The following is an 8,968-nucleotide window of genomic DNA, read 5'->3' on the forward strand; positions in this document are numbered from 1 at the left end:
ACAGTACATAGAGAGAACTGGACAGAACACCCCCCCACATTCCAAATAGGAAGTACCCACTGGTCCCAGAAAGCCAAAATCCCATAGACTTTTATTGAAAAATAGAACAGCTGTTACTCAGTCATTCTGTTTGTCAGAATAACCATTCCAACTCTTATATCTCTTTTTAGCATGTTCTTGCTAAAATTAATTTTTCCCATTATATATTCTCTTTGTTGCAAATTGTTCAAGTTATAACCTAGTCATTCAGATACCCCATTATGACCATGGTGCCCACTAGCCCCACCTCACATGTTCGAAGTGTTTGCTTGAGAGATTCTCAGACCTATCACTGCTCACTAACGTCATCTGGTCCCAAAATGGTGAAATTGGGTGATATCAGTACTGTGGAGAAATGGCGACTGAATTGACTTCATTTTGTTGGAGGCTAGGCATTTTCTATCAGTGACATCACAGCCTCGTTTTGTCCATCTCCATTTATTTCAATGGCATAAAAAGATGGATGATGGGAAATGGGGTCAGGTTTACTCCACACCAATGGTCCCTAAACTCAGAGGTGAATTTATTTTGAACTAGTGCTGCTTAGCAGAAACCATGTCCAAGAAAATTGAACGGGTTCTTGGATTTTGGGTAAAAATGACATAATCATAATAAAAAGACAACTGGTAACACTTTAAAATAGATCAAAAGTTGGCTTGAGTGGGACTTTAAAAGTGTCATTTTCATATTTCTTGGGCTTTTGATTGCTACTGAAATACAATTTTCAGTATCACTCCCTTGTGTTCCCATATTCACTCATAGGCACTTCACATACTGTATAAGCAATAGTTTATTCCGGTTTCTGGGACAGCAAGTACACCCAAACTTTTCAGCTTTTCAGCTGAGGAGTATATTTTCTCTAAGGTGTCAAAGGTCTTCCATGGGGCCTTCTCTGGGTTAGACATGCCTGAAAAGGCTCATCAGGAAAGAGTCTGGGTGGTATTCTTACCAGATATCCAAACCATGTCAGTGGGCTTCTCTGGATGTGGAGAGATGTCCTCTTTATGCAGGGCTGCTTCAGCAGTAATACATTCAGACACAACACATACATGTGTTGCCTCAGGACTTGAAGTTAAATACCTTAAAGAAAAAAAGTACCATATAGACACATTATTAGGCACATTATTATCTAATTAGGCAATGATGTAGGACTCAGATGGAGAAAAAAAATGTATATATATTCTAATGTAAACATCAACATTTTAAAATAATGAATTAATTAACCAACCAAGTTGCTCATTTTCTTTTCTTTACATTTTTTTCCCAGACTTGGCTAAAAAGTTTACTTTTTGAGTGAAACCTTTTATGATGGCAAATGCTTAGTTTTCTTTTCTTTTCTTTTCTTTTCTTTTTTTTTTTTGTTTAAAGTGTCTTTGAGAGCTGCTGAGATTGAAAGTAGGTGTGTAACACCGCAAGCCTCCATGGGGACACGAACAAATGAGGAGATAATGAAAGAAGTGTGCCTGGGGAGAAAATCAAAGCGGAGTAAATGAGCTTGTTCTAATTCAGCCTTAGCTCAGCACTTCTCGGGTTGTGACTGTGACTTGATTCAACATGAGGAGAAACGTCAAAATACAGGGAACTCAACAACAATAGACACAAACACACAAAAAAGGCACACACACAAATAAAATTTTCCAGACGAAATCCCCTATCCTACGTTTACACTGGCCATGTTTTGCGTACTGAACGCGGATTCTTGATTGTGTTTTTAACATATGGTGTTCACACCGGACTGTATATATCTGATTTACATGTATCTACAATTTAAAGGCTTGGTGCAAAATGTTGAAGGAGAGTAAATCGTGCAAATTTGCTCCAGACTTTTTCTTTTACAGATTTATTAGGATTTATAAAAACTTAGTTTCATATAGTTTCAGCTAGGCACAAACGTCCACTTTTATGATCAGTTTTCAAACGGTTGACAGTTCTGAGAATTAAATTAAAAATTCCATCACTATAAACACAAGTCACTGATTGGTCAAAGTTCAACTGGTTTAACTTTCAGTGGCCAGTCAATGGCTGCATTTTGTTCGTACACAATTTTGAATGCGGAAGCCCGAAACATGCTTATACTCGCACTGACATTGACTTTTTATTTGAAGTGGCTGCATGAACACATATTGGTGTAAACATAGCTTAAATCTAAGCTGACATACGTATTTTAATACAAGATATTAAAATCCAAGTGTAAAACCTTACTAATATGTAATCTAAGTTGCTACACAACCTATTGTGTAGCACAAGCTTTGACCGTGTATCTGGTTGTATTTTTTTGTTACATATCTCGTATGGCACCAGACCAAAGTAAGAGCTCAATCATTCACACAGAACCGCTTTATTCCTAATGTTGCTGACATGAACATGTTGACACATTGTCAGCAGTAAAAAAAGGAGAGACAGAGCTTGAGATTTGGCAGCTTGGTTGCATGCGGAGAGAGAAAAAAAAAAGAAAAGAAAGAAAAGTACTGGACGTGGAGTCTGCTGAGCACAAGGCCAATTATTTCTGAAATGGCAAGGGAGCTTTTGAAATGTGAGAATGTTTCCAGGGATATATACCACAGACAGCAAATAAATGACAAGCACATAAACAAGACATGAAGTGATGACTTTTTCTCCTTCCTTTTCACTTCACACATTAACACGCACACACACACAAACAGCAGAGAGAATGCCGTTTCTGGACTGACTCAACATTGAGCCCAAATCTCTGCTCGCTTGGCAAAAGCGTTTGGCATATGTTTAGTCTTCGATGTGTGTATCAGCATGTTTGCGCATGTGTGCGAGTGCATGTTCTTCAAACAATGATTCAAAGGTTGGCTTGTGTATCTTAAACCTGTGCTGTTTGACATTTGATTAAATAGCATTACTGCCAGTCAGGTATGAAAGATGATGGGGTTTGGGTCACAGATTTTGCAGATTTTATTTTCTATATGACAAAATGCATGTTTTTAATATCAAAATAAAATTAATACATTTTTAATATCCAAGAAAACTATGTAGCTAAATATGTAGCTAAAATATATATAATACAATATAAATGCTGTAATATAAATGTTATATTATACTATTATATCTAGTATTATAGCATAACATTATATATATATGAATTATATACATAATTCACATATATGTGTATGATTTTGACACTATATACATATATATGAATACAATCATAAAAACATAATAGATACTGTAGATAGAGAGAGAGAGAGATGCATATATAAATCGTCCGTCTCACCCTCCGCGGGTGGTTTCTTCTCTTAGCTCGGGTCCTCTACCAGAGGCCTGGGAGTTTGAGGGTCCTGCAGGATCTTAGCAGTTCCTAGCACTTTTCTGGACTGAGATGTCTGAGGTCTTTCCAGGGATCTGCTGTAGCCACTCCTCCAGTTTGAATCACAGCCTGAATCACAGCTCCAATTCCTCTCCGAGTCCCTGGTATTTCTTCAGTTTCTCATGTTCCTTCTTCTTCCGGTTAATCCAAAAATCTTATTGTGTTAATATTTGTTTACACAAATAATCACGCTCTATCTTTCGCTTTGTGAGGTTTCCGCGGCGTGCCTTAAATTCTGATAAAGAATACTTTGTTGGGGTTTTTCCAACTTATACCATGGTCACTTACAATTGAAATAAACATCCAACTGATTTTCTGTATTTAATGCTAGTTATTTTCTTGGTTTCCATTGCTTTTTCACTCAAAGCTGACTATTGGATTTGTCGTGTGGCCCAGTAACATGATCACACGCACTGAAGCGGTGCAGACCTCGTCTGCAGCATCAAAGGAAAGCGATCTAAAAGCTGATCGTCATGATGGGACGAATAAAGCACCAGTTCATTGTTTTTGGTCAGATGATGACGCAAACATTTGCTTTGAAGAACCCTGTGCAGTGGTATTGAACATTTGGGCTATGTGACCAGAACGTCTTTTTAGGATGCACATTCACACCCAGCAGCCAATCAGGATTGAGTATTCAATCAGTTCATGGTATAAGTTCATCTTAAAGTTGGCTAAAGTGCAGAAACACAATGTTTGTTTCTTATGACTGTATGTCAGTATAGTTTTTTTGGTGTAATACTGCAGATATTGAAGTATTTAGAGTTCTGCTTCTACCGTTAATGTATTTTTGTTCACGCAAATTACACTTCTGGGATATCTGAGTTAACACTTTATAAGAGACAAAAATGAAGGGAATTTTTTCTCTTTCTGGCCTGTTTTTGTTTAAAAGCTACATATTGTCACATACATGTATGTAGTAAAACATTGTAATTAATCATGATTAATCACAATCCAAACGTGTCATTAATCTGATTAATATTTTTTATTGATTGATAGCACTAATATATATATATATAAATATTCAGAAAGAAAACAACTCAAACTAAATTGTTAAAAGAGTTCAAGAATTTTTGTTTTTGCTTTAACAATATTTCAAATCATGGCATATTGGAATAAAAAGTGCACACAGGTACAACAGTCAAATTAACACAAATATGTGCAAAATGTTAACAAAATGACAAAAGGCAGTTTTCTGCTCAAAATCAATGTTGTTACTTCAAAACTGTGTCCACTGCAATTAAACCTTCCTGTGACATTGATACAACACAGGAAGTGGACATAAAACAGCCCCTTTGAAATGGTTTCTGTCAGTGTGAGACATCTTTTTACACATTTTACATTCTGAAATCACTGCTCATCAAATATTTAAGAGTAAATCTTGGCCATCTGTTACAGAAAGGCATGAGATCTCCTTTTTTGTTGCTTGGAGAATTGACATTAAAAAGGGCTTGGAGTCAAATTTCAGTCAAAAGTAGTATTTATTTGTTTTCACCTCAAGCTTTTTTTATATTAAGAGGTTGACCCATGACCTGTCCATCCATTAATCAATGTAAGATGAATAAATAAGCAGGTTATGTGGCAGCTGGCCTTCAAACAAGCTGTCTGCAACTGTCCAAACCATTTCAGTCATTTGGCAAAAGGGGAGGAGGGGCTGGCGGATCAATCCAAATGGAGTTTGAAACCTAAAGAGTGACCAGGGGATTGGAGAGGGTGAAGAGCAGAGGAGAGAGTGTTAGCGTAGCAATCTGCTGCTGATGTGGGAGGTCTCACTCAGCACGGTGACACACAAGGAAATAAGGGAGAAGGGAAAAAAAAGGAGTGTTATACCTACGAGGGGGTGAGGTTACCGGAGAGTGTGTAACAAGTTATCAGACAGAGATACTGGATGATCTGCTGCGGGTGGTCCGTCTGCAACAAGCAGAACGCCAAGACAGACAAGGTGACAGGAAAGGAATAATGGGACGATAGGTCTGTAAAAAATTGCCCAGAGGAAAACTAAAAATAATAGTAATAATAATAAAGAAATTGAAACATTTTGATTTTCAAAATGTTTAATGGTATATTTTACTTGCTACTGTCAAGGTGTCGAAGTTGAAAAAATTGAAGGCAAAAAAAAAAAAAAAAGGAAAAAAGGAATAGACGGAGAGTCTACTGAGGAGGTCTTTCTTTTCCTCCTTCTAATATTGATCATGACCCGAGAGTTACCATATGTCAACCAGACAGTTTAAGTTTCCAATTGCCCTGTTTAAAGCTGCCAAGGCTCATTATGTTGTCTAACAGTCACTAAACTATTCCTAATCCTTCAGCTGTGATGGACCCGAAGGAATATTTGATTCATTTAGCATTTTTAGGGTAAATTTCTGGTTCTTACATTTATTTTCATCATCTTTTTTTTCTGTTCTTATTGCCTAAAAATATTGTAAAAATGAATAATATGAGTATGAACTCAAGAAATCTAGAGGTAAAGGGCTATAGAGAGAAAAAAAACTAACAATTTTATTAAAGTATAAGGTTTTAGAGAAGAAAGAGAAAATTTAAGTGCAATATTCTTTCAAAATCAGCCAAAGAAAATCCGTCTTTTCTTGCCCTTATATTACTTTTTGGATAATGTTCTTTAACAAAGCAAATATTAAGAACTTTAACAATTGATTCAAATAATTCAACAAAAAGCTGCTGATGAGCAAAAAAAAAGACTACAACAATAGGACAATAAAGTTATTTTAAACGATTAGACAGGAAGTTTAAAGCAACATTTTTTAAATCTATTTTTGGATTGTATTTCCTTGAATTCAGTAAAAGAGCCCCTAAAATGTCAAGAAAGAGTGATTCTTTACTTGGAAATCTAGTCATCTGCTTCAAAGATTGCAAATGAAATGGAAAATTCTAACTGCATCCAAGTTCTTTTGATGCCCACTGTGGTTTCATTGACTTTTTTTTAAAAGTTTGGTGTGGAATGGTGAGTTAAACAACAGCCCTTTCACCTTTTAAAACACATTTTCTTCATGTTTTTGTGATATTTGAGTGTCATTTATTTAAAACTTTTTTGCAACACGTCAGCAAAATGGCAAAACCTTTTATTTACTTTTTTATAAGTAAATATAGCATAATATATTATACAATTTAAACATAGAAGTTTTGATTTAAAGTTTTTTTATATATTTATTTGTTTTTTATATATTTAAGAGGACCTATATTCACATACTTGAATCTAAAGTTATATTAGTGTATGTCAAAAATGTACCACAGTTTTAGTTCATCATTTTAAAGTAATACAATTATTATTTAATTATTATTATAATTTTACATTTTAAACCCAAATTTGAAAATTAAAAGGTTAATAAATACTTTAAATAAATACATTTATTTTTATGATGATATTGACACTAATTAGAAAAATCTTATACACACCCTTAAAGATAATTATTTATTCTGTTCTGTTAATTTTTTTTTTTATCACTTTATTGATTTTCTGACCAAGAAGTGACCAGCTATTAAACTGCGATATCTTGAGTCCAAAAGGTTAAGTCATCAACAGTAATGGAAAAAAGTCAGACATGTTGGCCTCACTGCGGACGTGTTGGTGTCATGCTAAAGATTCAGTGCAGTTCTCTCACTCGGGTTTCACTGAAGTGCAAAAAATAATAAAGTTACAAAGCAAAACCATATAGCAGGGTTGATGAAAGCATACAGCTGCATGCATGTCTGAGCTCGTACATTAATGTATTTGTTTTCTTGTAAATGGAACTGCAAGCAGGTGATGTGGCATCAGACATTTAAATGGCATTAAGTCTGCTTTTCCGCGTTGCCGACGTGATGCAGAAATGTCGTCGCACTGATAAGGTGTGACTGGGCCCAGTGAACTGTTCAGTTTTTGATGAAGCATTATAGAATGTTTAGCTGGCTGTTAAGGGGCCGCTGCACTGGAGAATGTTACATTTACATCAGTCAGTGTAGTTCTTGACGGATAAGGGAGGACATGATTTTCGCTTAGTTTTGTTCTCATATTTATTGAAGCGTGTGCTCATTTACTGTGAACCCTATTTTCTTTTTTTTATCAGACCCAAAGCCTTTTATCCAGTCCTCTTACAACGTTGTGTCTTTATTATTGTTAGTAATTTTTCAAATCTTCCCCTATTTTGGCTTCAGTCTTGTAACTTATTGCTTTTGTGCAACGTGGAGCCTCTGTATTACTGGCCTATTGAGTGAATCTCAGTTTTGAGAACTGGTGCAATATTCAAAGTGTCCAGGAGGTGGCAGCTCTTATTCTCTTTCCAAAGGGCTCTGACCCTCCTAACAACCACCTTGCTTTTTCCTTTTTAATTAAAATAAATACATTCATTTTAAAAAGTAGGATAAAGGAAGGTATGTGAAAATTTTATTAATTAAATGCTATTTTTTGAACTTTATGCCTATAGAAACCTAATGAATACACAAATAAAATTTTGAAAATGTGTTGACTTTTAACAAAAAATATATTTTTAATATATATATTATGACCTACTTGACTTTCAAAGCTCAAACCCCATTATTTTCTCAGATGTTCTGCAATGACAGCTTTACGAGGAACACAAAGCAACAATCAGGCATTGCCACGTCCATAATAGAATCATTTTTGATTACATTATATAAATTCAGAACCTTCCCAGGGGCTATTTTGTGTCCATTTAGTCTGCTTTCCTCCTCTCAAAGAGGTCACACACCCATACGGCCAGTTTACATTTCCTCTGTCACAAAAGCGATATGCTGCAATTTCCCTTCACGAAATACCCCCTCCAGTTACTACCAAAAGAGTGACCTTTTCTTTCTGTCCCTTATGTGTTTTTTTTTATTTCTTTCTCCTTGATGTGATTTAAACATTGACAATCCATCTTGAAATAAATATACACACTTACATGTTTTTTTTTTCTCTCCTTCAGCCCTGCTATCCTCTATATCCATGCAGGAATGGAGGACAATCCTCCTGAAAGAAACATAAAGGGGGTTAGGAACACAACCACAAGATTGCGCATCTGGAAAGCAAAGCAGGAGGAATTTCATCGCCGACCTGCAGCTGCGGTGCAAGTGTGGATGGGCGGCAGAAGTTATTCCTCTGTGACTTCCCTCACTTCTCCTCTACTCCCACCTTTTCAACTCTTTTCCTCCGTCTTCCCTTGAGTGTTTTGTTGCCTTTCCATAACCCTCCCCATCATCCCTGAATCTTTTCAGTTATTTTCATTTTTTTATGTCCCATTTTTTTTACTTTACTCCAACTCTACCTTCTCTCTTGTTTCCCTTCCTGCATTTTTTTTGTTTGTTTTCCTTTTCTGTTTTCCCTCCTGTGCGTCTAGTGGCCTTTCTTCTTCTTTTCTCCTTATCTGACCTGTCTCTTTCCTTTTACTACGCTCTGTCCCTCCATCATCTGCCCCACCCTGCTCCTCCACCTTCAAACACACACACATGTGAGCAGAGTCCTGTTCCCTCTCCTACCATCTCTCAGACATACACAGGGTCTTTCCGGCCCACTGACTCTCCTCCTCAAATGTAACAATGCTCACCGTGATTTGATGATGGCCCCAGTTCACTAGTCTGTGTGTGTTTGTGTGTGTACATCAG

The 8,968-nt window shown here is 36.1% G+C and overlaps 1 long non-coding RNA gene across 1 annotated transcript; it reads right to left on the minus strand.

The window, feature by feature from the left end:
• Window positions 1-1,051: 1,051 nt before the first annotated feature.
• LOC118599874 lies at window positions 1,052-8,962 on the minus strand. Its single transcript, XR_004949414.1, has 2 exons — window positions 8,269-8,962; window positions 1,052-1,119 (listed from the first exon to the last, which is right to left on the minus strand). It is a non-coding gene; the product is annotated as an uncharacterized LOC118599874 (long non-coding RNA).
• Between the last annotated feature and the right edge of the window lie 6 nt (window positions 8,963-8,968).

This window comes from Oryzias melastigma, linkage group LG16 (genome assembly GCF_002922805.2).
Source record: "Oryzias melastigma strain HK-1 linkage group LG16, ASM292280v2, whole genome shotgun sequence".
NCBI lineage: Eukaryota > Metazoa > Chordata > Actinopteri > Beloniformes > Adrianichthyidae > Oryzias > Oryzias melastigma.